Raw genomic sequence first — 16926 nt, 5'->3', positions numbered from 1 at the left:
ATAATATGAAATTAATAATATGCCATATGGAATCAGTAATGACAGTAGGTTTATGAAGTGTTCCATGCATATTTACCACGCAAAACAAGACAGTGTACTAATTGAAACAGTTGTAATACCAACAGTCGAAAATGCTTTAAACAACAACAGTAAAAAAAATTTAATTATCTAATTCTCACACCGAGTCCTGAAATCAAAGTTGTATGGAAAAATTATCTTTTAAGAATATTTTTATAAAAATAAATGTAGATAAAAAAACAATAAAAAAAGACATTTTACAACTTAGTAGCACAAGGAGGAGTTCCTGAAAATGGAATTAGAAGTTCAAAAAGAAGAAAATGAATAAACAAAATAGTAGCGTGTAATAATTAATTAATACATAATATAGTTATTTTCTATCATGTATTTTATTATTATTTATTTTATTATTATAATCTTACGTGCTCTCGCTTGTACTTTCTGTTGGAATATGTTTTTATAAATTGGTGGTTGTTGACTTCAACCAATGTTGACAATCACATAGTCGCTTTGGTAAATATCCTAAATACATACTAAGCCTAGTTATTGCCCGGTATGTCCTACATCAATGTTTCTCTAAGGTCAAGTGCCACTGTACAGAATGCATTTAACCGGTACACCAAGCACTGAAGTTTCTCCTAGTCTATCCTCAGAAGATATTAAAATATCAAATAAATGTAATAATATCAACGAATAAACTAATATCTAATCGGATATAACAAATATTTCGGACATTCACCGAAGCGGCTATGTGATTGTTGACATTTACCGGTGAAAGTCGACATTCTCTTGATTTCGGTCATTCAAGGTAACGTATACATTACATCAGTTAGTCTCTCCGTACAGCTGCTGTGGTCATAAATTATGTTAAAAAATATAGTATTGCATGCAAAATCATGTAAACTAAAAAAACGTGTAAAAACATTAAAAACAATGAGTAGATTTAGTTTTTTTTCTTCCTACATTTAAGTCAAATATGACTTATATTATAATTACACAATTATTTAACTGAAATATGAATAAAGTAAGCTTTTTAAAACAACCTTACAAAAAATCATCATTTAAATTAACATTCAATGTTTGATATCCATTTAATATTTGATGCTACAAAAATTGCGATAAAAATTTCTTTAAAAATTTTGTTTTCGCTAATTTTAATTTCATAAACTTATATATTGGAGAAAGATAAATCACGCCAGCAATTGTAATAAAATTATTTACAATCAAAAAAGTTTTAATTGCTATATAATTACACATAAAATACAAATTGCTTTCGCCACAGAATGCTGTTTCCGAATACAAATTCCTAATTTTTTTGGTCCCGAACAATGTATTAGTACATTGTTTTTGGAAATAGCAAATATTTATTTTTTGGTCTAGTAGAAAAAAATATTGAAGCATGAGAGATAAAGAGTGACTTTTAATTTACAAATTTATATTTTTCCGAACAATACATAAATAAATGAAAATATAATTAAAAATTAATGCTTGTGAGTAGTGTTTAATAACTTGGGAAATTATATTTTTAAATTGCTTTAGCAATTAAATTATTCCATTTTTAATTGTTTTAAAATAAGTTAATACTATAAATATCTATTTCTGATAATTAAAATGTCTGTATTATTAATAAAATATGTGAATTTCATGAAAGTAATTTTTTAATAAAATCTGTGTTTTATTCCCAACATTCAGAACATGTTATTGATTAAGAATTTAAGATTTTTTTGGAATTAAGTAAATATTAATTGATTAACTTATTACTTCTGAAAAAAAACAAGATGATGAAATAAGTAAAAACAAAATTTTATTCTATAATAATGTTAACTTTAAAAATCAAAATGGAGCTAACATTTTAACTAATAAAATTTTTTTAATTAAAAAAATGCTTAATTTTTATGATTAAATGCTGTTAATTTTTATCCATATTTTAAGTGCAAAATCAATACCTTTGTTTCTAAGAACAAACGTATGTAGATATACTTAATTTTAGGACATAGATTAATTTGGTTTTGGTCTAATTTTAACGATTTTAATACCTGTTTTAAAGTAACTTAGTTCATCTTTTTTAACAAAAGAAAGAATTTAAAATTTTCTTTAAAACGCATTTTTGAAGGAAATTTTCAAATTAATTAAAAACTACTTACCATGAATAAAATAAATGTAATAAGCAAAACAGAAAAGAATTACAAAATCAAAACGTCAAACAAATTACTGATAATTTCTAAAGTATTTCCAAACTAATTTTTTTTAAGTCCCTGAACGTAGAAAATAATACAACCGGGAATAAAAAAAAAAACCCAGCCTAAAAACACATCTGGGTTCTTTAACAGCCTATTGAAATAAATCACGGATAAAACATATATATAGCTTTTATTTTTAATTAAAAGACAGGAAAATATATTTCAAGTGAAAAAAATGAACTTTATTTTAATCATCTAAATGGTTATTCCCAAGAAAATAGATATTTTACGGACGGAAAAGAAATTTCGTTTATTAGAAGGATTTTTACAGTTATTAATTTTTCATATTTCGGACTTGAATTGCTTCAGGGATTAAGTGGGGGAAACTTTAATCGCATAAAACTATCTTCTGACATGCCATCTTTGGCAAGTTCCCTTTTTGTAAAAAAATTAAATTAAATTACTGTTCAAAATTCAATAAGCTTAAGCACAAAAATTTAATTGATTAAAGCATTTTTGAATTATTTATCACCTCGGGGTAATATTAATTGTAAATAAATGTGACATAATTTTTTTTTATGCTTCAAATTTAAAATTTAATTTAGGATTGAGTTTTATACTAGATTCACAGTCTATTATAAATAAGTTTGACTTTAAGAAGTATAAAAATTGAAAAAGTGTGAAATAATTTCATCAAGACTATTTAATACTTGTTATTTATTAGATAGATTTTTTAACTTAAATTAAGATAATTCAATTTTTAAACTAATCTCAATCACAATCGAAATTTATTTAAATTTCATTTGACGGTTAAGTTGGAAAATATTTTAAATATTTTATGAACCAAAATAAAATAAAGATTGTGAGACTAATTTTTCGCAATAGTTCCTGTAAAAAAATAGAGTATTAAAATGAAATGAATTTTTAAACAAATATTAATTTTAATATGTGATAGGTACATGTGCTTTAAATTTACAAAGAACTTTCAATAAATGCTATAAGCTCAAACTTTTTTTTTTGACTTGAAGAACTAGGGAACTTGAGGGAAATAATGTAGACAGCTAAAATAATTCCATTAGCTTTCTAATTAAAATTTCTAAAAATTTATGCAGACTTGCAAAGAAGTTGGGGACACTAATGCTATAATAGTTGTTTAAATTTTAATGTTTAATTATTGTCTGGCAGTTCTCAAAAGGTATAAACATAGGACAGAATCACAGATTTTAAGTTCTGACAATAATTTATTAGCCTAAGTTTATTTCACAGTAAAAACATTAAAGTAAATTTATAGTTACAAATAAGAGTATAAAGCTTAAACAGGACGGATAATTGATTATATTCTCAAAAAATCGCAACCATAGATAAGTTATATCTTATCGTGTGAAAAAATTTTTAATAAAAAAAAGCAATTTATTGTTTCGATGCATATTTAAAAAAGCAACGCTATTATGTTAACAGAAAAAAAATTTAAGTAAGCACTTAAGACTTATCTGTTCCTAAAATAATTTATGTATTTAAGTGTTTTCTTATGTTTTTATCAAATAATTCTGTACCTAAAAGCAAGTTTCGTGCACGTAAAATATACAATTTTCCTAATCGACACAGCTAGTTTTTCCCATTATTTTTTCTTTTGTCTTAGATTAGAAGATGCCTTACAATTCAATTAAAAATTAATAATAATATTTGTTTTAATAAAAAAATACATTTCATTTACATTGGATATCAATAGAATTGGAAATTAATTGTTTAAATGCTGTTACTTAATGTTTTTACTTTAAATTAATTGCTTAAATTGTTTGTAAATGTTTAAATGTTGTATTGTTGTTGAAATGTTAAGTTACAAGGTGTAATTTTAATTTGTTTAAAAAGACAACTGTAAAATATGTTACTGTCTCTTAGTTGAAATATATTTTTGATTTACTTTATTAAATAAATTAACTTTTATTTGTTCTACTAAATTGACATTAAAAATTGATTTCGATTGTAATAGTTTATCTTTGAAATAGATTTGTAGATATTTGAAATATTATTTCAATTCTTCTCTATAAATGAATATATAATAGGCTAACTATATTTAAAATTTGTTCTTACGAAAATTCATTCACGATGAATTTCATTTTATTTGTCTTTTTTTATTCCACTTTAAGCTGAAATTATTTCCATTTTTAATTTACTTGTTTTTTAATAAGTAAAAATTGATTAAACAATTAATTTCAAAACTTGTTAACGCTAGCCACTGATCTATTGTGAACAAGGTATTCCTTAGAAAAATATTATTCAAAGAGTATTTGTTGTACCTTACAAGTTGAAGGTGAATGTTTAATTTTTTTTTTAAATTAAACATTGTTTTTAAAAAATGTAGAAAAAATGTTCAGCATGATACCTAGTAAACTTTTTTGTTGAATTTATGAAAAAACAGTCTCACTAGTCCCTTATTACCTAACTTATGTTAAGACTAAATTATCATTTTAAGAAGAGGAATCATTTTTAGAGAAGATCATTAAAAAAAAAATACTAATTTTTATTTAAGTAAGAAACAAAATACCCGCGATAGTTAATTTTTATTTACTGCATGCATCTTTATTTTTGTCGAAGATAAGCTGTATTTTTTAAAATTATTATTCTGAAAATCACTAAGTAATTTTTTCTTTACAATGTAATTCTAAAAGTGCTTATACACTTTTTGGAACAGACATATGCCGAAATATGGAGTAAAAAGTTAAGAGTTGAATTGTAAGTTAAGTATCATTTTAATTACTAATTAGTTCAAATAAATCGACATTCTTCATTGTGCACTTTAGCATGAAAGTCTTTTAATTATATTTAAAATGAATAAAAATTTAAAATATTTCAATTTCAAAACCATCTGAAAATCTGAATCATGTAATCAGTAATAATTTTCATTGATCAAATGAACTGATTTTATATATAGATTAGCAATTATTTGTATTAAATGAATAATCTGAAAGTGATAGGAGTGATAGATGTTTCGAGCGATCAAACCCAGACGCCCATTATCAAGACTCGCCAGGTTTGAATGAGAAAAGCCAAAGAGCTTTTTTTCTTTTTCCTCCATCACGTCTAAACGTTATTATACTATAATGTGTATTGATGGAATTTAATGCTTCATTTTTATTCTACGCGAATCATATGAAATGATATTTTTAATCCTTTAGAAGTTAAATATTAATCATGATTATAAATTTTATGTATAAAATCATTTATTTTTACAGCCACAATTGTTATTTACATTGAACTACAACTAACTATCAAGAATTTGTCACACCATTAAAACGTCAAACATGCTGGAAAAATTATAACTTAAAAGCTTCATATCAAATTCGAAAATTAAAAAAAAAATTAATCTAAAAGTTAGTAACTAAGTTTTGTATCTAAAGAAAGAAAAACTCTAACAATACATTATCAAATGAATAAAGAAATTTAAAAATTTGTGAAGAAAAAAAAACTATATTAACAGATTAATGTTTTCCTTCAACTTTTTTTTTTAATAAAGAGTATAAAGACTTAGCTTCAAGAAAAAAAAATGTTTTCAATATGCATTATCTTTGAAAAGTTTGCGATTTTTGCACTTCTGGAGATGAAAAACTTCCTTTTCAGCATTCTTATTGTTTAATAATTCAAACAGAAAAAAAAAAGATTTCAATCGTAGAAATAAGAGTCAACACTTCAAAAGGCATCGCAAAATAAAATTCCGAAAATTAAAAAATGAAGTTTCGATTTTCTAACTTATTCGTAAACCTAATCAGGGTAAAGTGTCATCACAGTAGATTAAAGAGGTAACTTTGTAACGTTCCTCACTAAATTTGAAGGAACACAAATTGACTAACAGAAAGAAAAAAATAACATGTACCTTTCGTTCCATTCTACAGTCTATTCTAAAGGGTAGAGCAAGTGAAAGAAGACATATGCATTTTTTACTTCCCTAATAGCATAAAATTTAGATCACGCTGTAAAATTATTTTTTCTAACACCCAAACGCTGATAGAGAATATAATAATACATATTTCTATATGCAAAAGAAAATTTAAAAAAAAAAATCTTAATACCTTGTCATCAGCATTTGGGACTCACCTGAACTCATTTCACTTTAGTTCTCCACCCCATCTTCTAATGATCGATTTCGTTCAAAGTTAGAAAACGAAGACTCCTATCGCCTGGATATTTGACTCGGGAGCATCTGACAGCTATTTTTTCTATTTTTTCCCCCCTCCCTTCCACCAACATTGAAGGATTTCTTTTGCTCTCTAGTCGAAGACGATCCCCGAACGAAACGTTCTATATCAGCTCAGAAATTTTTTTTTTTTCATTAGGTTAATGACCACGAAGGAGAATGCTTTACTTCTGCTTCACTTCTCTGGACCAAAATGCAGAAGAATTTTCTGGAGTTCAAAGTTATATCACCCTCGCCAAGCCGAATGAAAACTGAAAAGTTTAGAGATAAAAAAAGAAGAAAAAAACAGCCAATTTGATAGCGAAAGGTCTGAATTTTCAAATTTTGATTTAGTCAATTATGGAAACTTTAATTTGTTTTTATTCTTTAATTTCGCCAACACAAGCTGGAATTTAAATGTCGGAAAATTTCAATATCAGTTTTTATAACTGATTTTACTTTCTTCGAATCTGTGTAAAATTAAATTTTCATTTATTTTATTTCATTATAATAAATATATTTTTAATAAACTATAAAAGTGTTTAAAATAATTTCAAGCTGTAATTTTTATTAGCCATAATTATAAATATAATTACGGTTAATAAAAATTATAATATAATTTAATTATAAATATAATTTATAATTATTAGCCATAATTCTAAATATTCTTTCGAGAACTTTGGATTCTTATGTCAGTGGATTTCCTCTCAGTAATTTTATAAACTAGTTAAAATTGTGAAGATGTATTGGCCAAATGATTATAGTTTTCATAAAAAATATGTGATTATGAACATAAAAATGTTAAATGTCATCTTATAAAAAGAGATACAGTTAACTCTAAAATGCAGAAAATAAAATAGCATGAAATTAAATTTTTTAAACATTTTATAATTCAACTATAGAAGTAAAAAAAGAAATCGTTTTTTTTAATATAGTTGAAAATAACTTGGCTATACAATATTCAATGAGAAAAAAAGTAATGAGCAAAGCTACCAGAATATGGTAAATTTTACCGCGTTTTTGTCTCTATGGAAACACCAAAAAGCTCGGTAATTTTTACCGAAGTTCTCTAGTAATGATTTTAGAAAAGGTTAACAATCAAATATGGTTTCATAATATGTGATATAATTTGGTAAATTTGGTACAATTTTGAAATTTTATCAAAACAATTTAAAACAATTAAAAACAATTTAGTCGGTTAAATTTATTTTCAGTTTTGTATTTTCTACTAAGTGCATGATAATAAGAACTATAACTTTAAAAACCATAACTCCGGTAAGCCCTTACTATGCAAATGGAAAAATTACCAATGGTGTTAATGCCATCTATTTCTATTTTTTTTACAAAAATTAGTTTTTTTTTACCAGAATTGTTATTTCCTTACAATAGGGTAATTTTAGTAGAATTTTTTTTCCGCTTTGAAAAATAAAATTCAAGTATCCTCTAAAGTTTCCTTTAGCTTGATTTTCATAGCCACTATATATTAAAAAAATAACTTTTTATCATATTTTTCAGTTTGAAATGAATGTTTCGTTCATAATAAGACATTAAACTTTTTTTAATACTATAAAAAATAAAAATACTGAAGTATAAATAAATGTTTCCCTTTTTGAAAAAAAATTATAGGTACAACATTTAACCATAAGAACGGTACGTAAGACATAATCAGTACAATAAATAAATGTTCTGCAATTAATAATAAGTTAATTAATAATAAGGATTTTTCCATTCACATTGAGTGAAAATTTTGAGTTATCAAGTTGAAATAATATTAATTTTCTCTATAATATTGCACCGTATTGAGTTTTCAGAACATTTAAACACTATTACAATTAAAGGCAATCCAAAAGTTTTAACTGTGTTATGTAATTTCGAATAGACGAGTATATATAATATTTTCAAATATATAATTGCGAAACATTGCATTAAATTTAAACTTACATGAAATGAAGCAATAACTAAAATGTATGTTTCGGAGCTAATTGCCTCGAAATTTTGTGCTTTATTAAAACACTTTTAAAATTCGTTCTAATAGAACAAATATATCAGGATACTTATTGGACTAATGTATTATTTAACGCTGTTTAAAAGATTGGTTCTCAGAGAATCACTATAACACTTCTGATATAACATCTTATCGGTTCTTATAGAACCAATATATTATAAAACACTGTTCAAAATATTTTTTCTTATTAAACAAATATATTGCTTAAATCTGCTAAATGGTTAAAAGTTGAACCATTTTAATATGTAAATTATTCTTTCTCAAGAAATAATATTATAAAAGTTTAAAGTTTTGAGCCTAATAACCTAATTTTTGTTATTTATGAGAAAAGTACATCATGTGTCATGTTTTGTATTAAAAAAAAAATACAGAAAGTTTATGAAGTTCAATATTAAAATCTATTTTTTATCTAATTAAATTTGTTTCCTGCTCTCTGATATGTCTTAAAAAGTGTCAATTTAAGTTTTTTGGTCACAAATTACGTATTAAATTTTGGTGAGATGACTTTAAATTACATTTTACAAAAGTGAAATATAAAACCCTTTTAACTATGCGCTTTATTTATTTTTATCTTAACCAAAACACTTATATAAAAACATCTAGTTAGCCTTTTCTTAATTCTACGCTTATTTTTAAATAACCAATTTAACTTAAACGCAATGCAAAACACGAGAAAATTATTCGTTTATAAATTTATGTAAAATTCGAAAAAAAAAAATTTCTCTGACGTTTCTGATTCGGATTTCAGACTTTATGTAAAAGAACCTGTTTTTGCGAAACAGTGAAAAATTAACTCATAAGTTTGTGAATACATAAAAATAGAGTTATGATTTTGTGATTTCTTTACAAAATCTCTAAAAGGAACGTTATATTGAAACTTTTAGTCAAAAGTCTTCTTTTTGTGAAATTTTGAAAAATCCACTCATAATTTTGTGATAGGATCCTGCTTTGTTACTTTTTGCAAAAACCAAGGTTATATCCAACTTTTTGGTGATAGCTCCTGATTTTGTGATTTTCTGAAATGACCATTGAATCAATTGTTTTATCAAACGTGATTTTTTTTTTCTTTTTTTGAATTTGTACAAAAAAGAGTTCTATTTTAGTTATAAAATACTAGGTCCAGTGTTTTCAAAGGGTCAGTTTCAAATGTATGAATTAAAGACAAAGAGTTCGTTTTAAAAAGAAGAATTTTGTGATCAGTCTATTTAAAAAAAAAATTCAAACGATTCTCCTTAAATATAAAATATTCGTGAAGGATTCGTTAATGGGCCTCTAATTTCACCCAAAGTTACCTTCATAATTTTATTTACTGTGTATAATGTAATTGCACTTTTTCTGGAAATTATATTTCCTTAATAAAACAATATAATTGAAAAATATTGAGCAAACCTTCCTTCATGGATTGCTAAAAGCTACATTTTAGTCGGATTTGAAAATAAAAACTGAATCATTATCAATCGAATGGATTCGAATCACTGATAAAATAAAAATAAGAAGTATACTTAAAAATAATTTATGACAAATTTATGTCGGAAAAAATGCTTCATATGTAACTACCGAAGAACTGTTGTAAAACCTGGATGTTTAACCACAAATTTTTTGTAAAAATAACTTGTTTGGGTTTATGTTTGTGACCTCTTTTAAGAATTTAAATCCTCTTTTTAAGAAATCAAAGTAAATGTTTCTCAAAAAACTTAAAAAGTTTTTTGAGAAACATTTACTTTGATTTATTTTACTTGAAAATTTTAGTTCTTATCTGAGAATAGTAGGGTATTTTTTAAATATGGTCTATAGTATTTTGGAGGAATCTGAAAATTGATTTTAATATGCTTAATTTCTCCATAGCATTTTTTATTGTTTTAGATGCTTAGAATTTTTTCTTTTATGAATACTATTTGCAGTTTCTTAAAAGATTTTTCTAGCTATTCATACTATCTCGATTTATTTTAACTCATTCGATAAATTTTTATTTCATTTTTAATTGTTTACGCGTTTTAATAACTAAATAAATGTAATTGTAAAATATTGAGATATTTAAGCGAGTTGTATATTTTCACAAATAGTCGCAATTTTGAATAAAATTTGGGATAAAAACTGGGAATTAATATAATGCAAAATCAGTCAGACTTATAATTTATATAATTTTAACATGAACCATTTTCAAACGATAATAGAAATTGGTTTACACATTTTTTTCTTTTAAATTCGAATTATTATTATACATTTTTATCTTCATTAATAAATGACGATTATGCCTTTTTTTTCAATATTCTTTACCCAGAATTATTTTCAGTCTGTTTTTTTTTTCCTTTTTGCTGCAGAAGCTATAAATTTTAAAATTATTATAAATATTTGCCGATGATTTTAATTTAAGCTTCACTCTTAAATAATCAACTTTCCTGTCAGCTTTACCTCATTATTTGCTCTAAAAATATGTGAATGTTTTTTGCATAAATATATGTAAAAAAAATTTTGAACCAAAGTTACGAAAGAAATATCTTCGAAAAATTAAAACTTAAAAAAACATGAGTTTTCTTCCAGATACAACTATATGAAAACTGTAAGTATTTTGCAAGAAATTATTTATAACCTTATAGCTAATTATTTATACTTTAAAAACTTAAATAATTTCCAGTATTCTTATTTATTTATATTTTTAGATAGTTTTTCAAAATAATAAATTTTATTTGTGTTACGTTATACTTGCTGTTAATTCAATTCCTATCACTCTGATTTTTAGGAAATACTATGTCCTTTTTGGTAAATAAACTTTAAATATATCCATGAATTACATATTTATATATAATATAGCTATAAATAACGAATTTCCAGTTTTATCAAATATGAGAAAGTCGCGTTTTAAATTTATTGAATTGTTACTAATTTTCGTTATTTCAACTAATTTTAATTAAATCTTTTAATACCACATACGCTTTTATTTTAGCTTTACAGAGTATTTTTCTTTATTGAAATCGAAGAAATTATGAAGCATATTTTGGTATATTCATTAATAACTAAAGGGATTGCAAATTTCTTGCACTGTGGAAAAAAACTGTATGGGAAAATCAGTCGTTGTAGGTTTCTCTCAAGAAAAAAGTAAATATTTAAAAAAAAATTAAGCTGTTTAAAATTATCTAAATTTAGTTTAATTCATAGCATTAAACTCCGTAAAAGCAACCTTAAAAAAACAACCGCCCAAAATTCATAATCAAGGTTTATGAAGTTGTTTTATTCACCCTGGTGTTTAATAGAAATCTATAGTAGAGCAACTAATTTAGTTTTTGATATGTACAGGTTATTTTGTTTTCTATATTTCAAGAAATATAATAATTTCAGCCGATTTCAATTAAAAGCATTGCTCAGCTATATGGAGGTTGATTTTTATATTTGAAATTAAGGTTTAGTCATGAGGTTATGTTTTGAGCAAAACAAAATCGTATTTTTTAACACCTGACAACCTCAAAAAACTATCAAAACCAACATTTATGATTCGTTTTATTAGTTTTTAAGATACGGCGAAATGCACAAAAAGTGAAATTCATCAAGGGATCTAAGCTATCGACAGCTCACCTGACCATTGATTTTTTTTCATTATGTAAAATATTAAATAGTAAGTTAGTATCTATGATCTCAATTAAGTTTAATTAATAGTATTAAATTCAGAGTCGTTATTTTTTTCATTATGCAAGGTATTAAATCGAAATTTAGTATTCATGCTCTCAAAATTATATACATTAACATTCCAAAAAAATTATAACGGAAATTTAGCCAGACCATAAATATTTTAACTAAATAAAAATTAAAAAAAATATATTTGTAAAAGTAATCAAAATTAAACATTCGTGCGCAAATTTTTCGAAGAGAAATAATTAAATTCACATAAAGTATTTTTAAGTAGCACATGAAGTGAACTGAAGTTAGCATTAATTAATATTTTTTAGACATAAAAATACTTTAGGAAGGTAAGTTTAACACCATTCCCATTAAAAAATTAACTATCATAATCCAGGGATTATAAATTTTAAAATTCTTTATAAAATAATTAATATGGAAATAATATAATGGAATTAAGGTAGAAAAATTAAATTAAAACTTACCTGCACTGTATTAAATTTTATTAGGCTAAACTTTCTTTTTAAAATAATTATTCAATTTATTGTATTGGTTATTTTTTGTTTCTTCAAATTTCTTCCGGTTTCTTAAAATGTCTACGAAGTGTTTCTCCTTTGAAAAAAAGATATAAATTGATGAATCATGGCTGTTTTCCAAGAAGATTTTAGATGAAATTGAAACTAGTATTTTTAAGTTAATTTTTAAACAAAAGAAGTCGAATTTTTGGTTTTTCTTGATAGTAACAGATTTTACAAATAAAAACTTCACAATCATTTTCAAAATATTTTTTTAAAAAATGCTATGAAATTTCGATTTACTTTATATATAGACTTACTTATTCTCTTAAAATGATTTTTACAGTAAGAAAACAAAATGCTCGTTAATTTTCATTTCAGAAAAAGAATTATGATAAAGATAAATCGATGCCTATTAAATATAAATTTATATTGTGCTTCTCTTAAGAAAATGGAACAATAAGGTTAACCACATATCATTTTGAATTCTCTTGCCCTTTATGTTATATGCACTAAATATTACGTTTATAATTAAATAAAATGTATTATAAAATTTCATTTATACATATTCATATATTTATTTATTATTCATATGTTATATTCATATATTAGTTATAAAATTTCAGAAAAATCGACTGACCTTTAACTATACATTTCGCAAAAATACACGAAAATACTTAAATATTTAAATTATTTTAAGGAATGATAAATAAGTTTAAAATATTTTATTTAATCTAATTTCATTTAAAGTAATATAGCGTTGTTATGTGCGTTACTGTGTTAGGCATACATCCAAACACTAAAATGTTTCTTTTTTTTTTTTTGTATATAAAAATCTTCTACACAGTAATGGAACTCAATTATAGCTACCATTTTTTAAAGATATTTTCAAGCAAGCTTTCGATTTAACTTCTTCACAAATTACATTTTTTTGAGTGTTGCATTTTCTCAGTTAACAGCATTAATTATAAACTTGATTGTTGTAAGAGCTCAAAGCTTATATCTGTGTCAAGCTTCAACCTGTTCAAGAACTGCCCTTTTAGAAATATGATGAAAAATAAAATATCATGTTATTTTCTTGAATCTCAACTTTAACCTAACCCGCATTAATTTTTTACAATCATTTTTTATTTTTTCCGCAAAATAATTTTAACACAATTTTCATCAGTATTACAAAAAAGGGTATTTTTAAATTTTTGTTTCAAATACTATAGCTTTACACAAAGCATTTTATTATCGTTTCTAGTTATATGAACTGTAATTATTTGAACTAATCCTTTATTTGCTACTTAGGTATGAGAAACATTAAAATTAGATTATAAATGGTATTATTTGGAAAAATAAGACTCAAATCGGTTGCTTCTTTTCAGGCTATTTAGTGCTATAGAATATTTAAAACGTAATTCCTTCTGGGAAAATTTTAAATCCAAAGAAGTTTAAATTTGGATTAATTGGTATAGAAATTTAATTTCATAACCTTATATAGAAATTTAATTTCATATAATCGATATTGTTATATACCTGCTCAGCAGATTAAAAAGTAATAACTGAATAGATTTTATTTTATTGAACTTCTTATTAAGACTTGTTAATTCTAATTTATGCGATTATCGCTTTTTTTAATAATTGCTAGTTTTCTAGTCTGAAACTTAATTTAAATAAATATTTAGTTATCACTTAAAATATATTTAAGCAAAAATTGATAAATAAGTCATAAAAACTTATCATATCACTTACGTTAAACATTTTGAAACAATTTTTATACTTTCATCAAATTTTTAAGGATTGTAAATTATAAAACAATCGTTTTAATCACATTTAGTGAATAATGTGTATTTAAAAGATAGTATTAGCCAGTTAAAATTGCATTTTTTTTCCAAAATTGTAGCATTTTTTAATTTCGTAAGACGGTTTTGATTCATCACCAAATAACATGGATCTGCTTCAAGTTTCATGAGATTTCTGATTAATAGCAATTGGTTAAAAATGTCAGGTAACACTTTAGTTCTGTTATCCCCTAAACAAGTTGGTAAAAAATTGTGTGAAACATTAAAGACCTCAAGAATCTTGTGATTTAAGAAATAAATGCTCGAAAAGCTAATTGAATATTGGAAAAGGGAAATGTTACTTCAAAGTAATAAGGCCATTAAAATGTGATTAAATTGTGAGCTCATTATTGATTAAATGGTAAGAAAACAATACACTAAGATTAATCATTTATTTAATGCTACACGACATAAGAAAATTACTGCTCTGAAACATTGGAAGCCCCAAGAGTCTTAAACACAAATTAATTAGTTTTTAAATATTTTTTATTAAGTTCATTTTTTTAAGAAATATAAAAAAAAGAAAATTGAGGATTACTTGTAAATTGTTTTATTGTTTAAATTTTAAAAATACTTTACTAAAAATATCAGTTTTCCAATTTTGCAAAAATTTTTGAAATAACTACTGTAAAACATTAAGAGTTCTCAAATACATTTTAAATTTTAAAACAAAGTATGGAAAGCTGACTAAATTCCAATTAAGTTGTAGTTTTAGAATAATAAAGTAATAACCATATTATTACATTGCAAATTAAAGTTTTTGTCAGATTGTGAGATATAAAATATTAAACAGATTAGTTTTCAAGTTTTTTCACAAATAATAATTACTACTTCTCTGTTGTGTACAATAAAACTAATTTATTTACTTTTATTTGTTTAATTTTTATTTTTTAGCATTACTAGAAAATCGTTATGATACATGAAAGTTCATGATGCAAAGAAAGGCTTTTTTTAAGATTTTACTTTAATTATTATAAAAACATTGATGTCCATATAATATAATGCATAGTATAAAACGTTTATTTTAGAAAAAAATATAACAATAAAAAAAAAATTTTGGTTCATTAATATAAAGATGTTCTACTTCAATTAGTTATTTTTCTGAACTTATTTTTTAAATAATTTAAATGATAATGTAATATTTTCAATATAATGATCCAAACTATAAATTTTATTATTAGGTAATTAATCTCTTCTAAAAAATAAAGAACTGCTGTTCTAAATCTTAAAGATAGACTTAATTAAAATTTGTTAAAAAAGGCACTATAGAGTAATGGTTAAGTGAATAGACATTATCAAACAAAAATAAATGATAAAAAAAGGATTTTTTTTTTTATTAGTACAGCACATTAATTAAGTATATAATAGAGAAAATATGCAAACTTATATCCAAAGATATGGCTATAAGTACTATTTCCAAAACTTGGAGTTTTCACGTTAATTAAAAAATTCTAGATTATAAAACTAAGTATGCGCTTAAGCATTAATGCTGTATTTATTAAAGATGCACATCCTTTAAAATCATTTGTAACACTTTCAATTTACCAAGAATTATACAAATTTCAAAATTACATTTATTCTTAACGTATAATTTATATTTGTAATTTATAAAGTTTTATTTATTTATATTTATAATGTATATGAATAATATAAACATTTTTTCAATGTATTTACATATTTTTAAACCTTTATCTATTATCTTTACCACTATCTTTTAAATAATACTGTAAAAATTTATGTAGGTATACAAGTACTAATTATTTGTAATTGAGAATTAGAATTAAAGAGCAATTCAGCAGCAATTCGAAAATATTAATATATTATTACAGCTTAAAAATTAACAAGATGATGATTATATTTTTTTCCGAACATTTTAAAATAATCAATTTGACTAGATTAGAATAAAGTTAAATATATCACAAAAATTAAATAAATAAAAAAAATAATCATCATGGAATGTTTACTTGGTTGAACGTTTTACCAACACTTAGAAATAAATAATTCATTAAACAGTTTAAATTTAGAGAGATGCATTTTTTATTTATTTAATTTACATATAAAATAATTTATTTTAATATAAAATATTCATGCTAAAATATTTTGAACACTTGTAATTAAAACTATTTTTTAAAAATTGCAATTTGATAAATTTGTATGCAGAAAATTTGAATAATTTACTATTATCATGCATGAAATATAAAAATAATGAAATAGAGACTTGTTTCAAAACATTGTACTTACCTCTCTTATATTACGTGTAAGCAGACAAAAAAAAAATTTAAATTCTCACTGTCAGCAAAAATTATACAAAAAATAAAATATTTTTATTTATTTATTTTTTTTTTTTTTGGTACTAGCATTTTTTAATTTGCACGAAAACTGTTTTCAATGAAACCTGAACAGTTATCCTGGTATGTAAGTCTTTACTTAATGCTCTAATAAAATATTTGAAATTAAAACTACGAATGCCCTAATAAAATAAATAATGAATGTTATACCATTTCTTGTTTTATTTTGTTATTCTTGTTTTATTTTGTTGTTTTGTTTTGCATAAAAATTAGTTTCAATGTAACATTATAAGTTCAACAAATAATACCGC

At 23.5% G+C, this 16926-nt stretch overlaps 2 long non-coding RNA genes across 2 annotated transcripts in view; one reads left to right on the top strand and one right to left on the bottom strand.

The window, feature by feature from the left end:
• The window catches only part of LOC139425336 (uncharacterized), a 97841-nt gene extending 91230 nt beyond the window's left edge, over nucleotides 1-6611 (top strand). The window contains exon 2 of the long non-coding RNA XR_011636530.1: nucleotides 6530-6611. This is a non-coding gene — a long non-coding RNA (uncharacterized lncRNA). The remainder of the gene's footprint in view (nucleotides 1-6529) is intronic.
• Nucleotides 1-16926, bottom strand: part of LOC107451856 (uncharacterized) — a 110523-nt gene that overhangs the window by 86962 nt on the left and 6635 nt on the right. The gene's annotated exons all lie outside the window — the stretch shown is intronic.

The sequence above is a fragment of the Parasteatoda tepidariorum genome, chromosome 4 (genome assembly GCF_043381705.1).
Source record: "Parasteatoda tepidariorum isolate YZ-2023 chromosome 4, CAS_Ptep_4.0, whole genome shotgun sequence".
In the NCBI taxonomy this organism is placed as follows: Eukaryota; Metazoa; Arthropoda; class Arachnida; order Araneae; family Theridiidae; genus Parasteatoda; species Parasteatoda tepidariorum.
This window is presented reverse-complemented; position numbering and strand designations above follow the sequence as displayed.